This window comes from Buceros rhinoceros, unplaced genomic scaffold, assembly GCF_000710305.1.
Source record: "Buceros rhinoceros silvestris isolate BGI_N320 unplaced genomic scaffold, ASM71030v1 scaffold15833, whole genome shotgun sequence".
Classification (NCBI taxonomy): Eukaryota; Metazoa; Chordata; class Aves; order Bucerotiformes; family Bucerotidae; genus Buceros; species Buceros rhinoceros.
Genome location: NW_010401954.1, coordinates 23,090 through 24,635, shown reverse-complemented (window position 1 = coordinate 24,635; position 1,546 = coordinate 23,090). Strand labels below are relative to the sequence as shown.

The 1,546-nt window shown below is 41.3% G+C and overlaps 1 protein-coding gene across 1 annotated transcript in view; it reads right to left on the bottom strand.

Moving 5' to 3' along the window:
• The window catches only part of LOC104490220 (multiple epidermal growth factor-like domains protein 11), a gene marked incomplete at its 3' end in the record, with an annotated part of 27,659 nt that extends 26,337 nt beyond the window's left edge, over positions 1 to 1,322 (bottom strand). Inside the window, exon 1 of the mRNA XM_010132477.1 lies at positions 1,211 to 1,322. The remainder of the gene's footprint in view (positions 1 to 1,210) is intronic.
• Between the last annotated feature and the right edge of the window lie 224 nt (positions 1,323 to 1,546).

Sequence of the window (1,546 nt, the reverse complement as noted above, 5' to 3'; positions counted from 1 at the left end):
CATTCCTGCATCGTGGTTAGGGTTTGGAACGTCTTCTCCAACGAGGCAGCTCTGGCCTTTCAAGGGGGCAATGCCCGCAACTTCAGTACAGATGTAGCCAAACGATAGATTTGCTATAGCTTCTGCCCCTGCCACTCTCCCGAGGACTAAGAGCCTTCTGAGCTTCACAAGAAAATAAATCACACACAGCTCCTCTGTGCAGTCCCTAAACAGACTGGAGCCTTTTGTCTCTCAAGGCCTGATTTTTCTTTCCAGGAGCGAAAGTAGTAAATTTAGGTACAAATTAGCAAGAAAAAGTGTCTTTCAATCCAAAATAGAGTCTGGTGATTTTTCACGAGTGCCTCACTCTGTTAATTACAACTGATTAGTTCAGGTGTCTGTTACTCATTAAGCCATTTGCACATACCTTGCTCCTTTTTGAACCAATTTCAGTATTCCCTTACAATATTGACACAGGTCACTGGTTCCATCACAAAAGTAAGGAAACACACATTCACTGTTAAGCCCCAAATCTTAGCTATAGAGAAACTAAGAGGCAAGTAATCAACTTATTTGTCTGAGGATTCTCTTCACAAAAGTTTTCATTAAGGAGCTACATGCAAAGAAAACAAATCCCAAAGAGTCCTTGCTGGGCGAAGCAAGTTTCCTCAAAAGTTTTCTCTGGTTTTTGAGGACCTGGTTTTGGTAATACTCTTGTGAAACAAGACTAGCGTATGCTTTAAGTGGCTGGGAGGAAAAAAGAAAAACAAACCCAAACTACAGGTTACATTTCACCGCTGCTTCCTTGGCTGACAGACTAGAAAATTTAACTAAAAATGACCATTGGAGAATTTCCTGTTGAGGGGCAGAAGCAGTGAAACATTTCAGTCTGACATTTCTGTCAAAGTATTTCATAACGTGACTTTGACATGAAATTCAAACAGAATTTCCAGTCCATGACAAAGTTCTAAATCGAATGCTTTTCTCCCAATTTAGGATGACATGAGCTCTAGACAAGGCAAAAAACCCCCTCATTTGGTATCGAGCTGTAACAGGGAAGACATTTACATAAGTGTCTTTCACTAGCGCGCAATTCTTAAATCCTTATCTATTTTTGAAGATCACTCCTTTAGATGTGTCAGTGTACACGCAGTCGATCAACCTAGCCTGAATTTCTCCCACAAACTGCCACACAATGCATTTAACAAAGAGCCATGTTAACAAGTCTTACCTCAAAGTGCTACAAATTCCTAGAGGCTCCTGGTTTTACAGCCTGCCAGCACATGAAGACTTACAGCACATTAACAGGACAGCAGAAGAAAGCTCCCCAGAAGCTGCTTGGCCCTGTGAGCAAACAATGAAACCATATACTGGGTCAAAGAAACTGTGTTTGGGGGAGTGGAAACAAAGACAGAAATGAGATAAACCATTCTAAATAATTACATATCATAAGGGAATATATCAGACCAAAGACCACCATCCTGCTTTCAGCCAATAGCGAGTGTCTAGGAAAGAGCACAAAAAGAGGCTGATAGTAAGACATCCCTTTCAAACCCTTCTAGCTGCC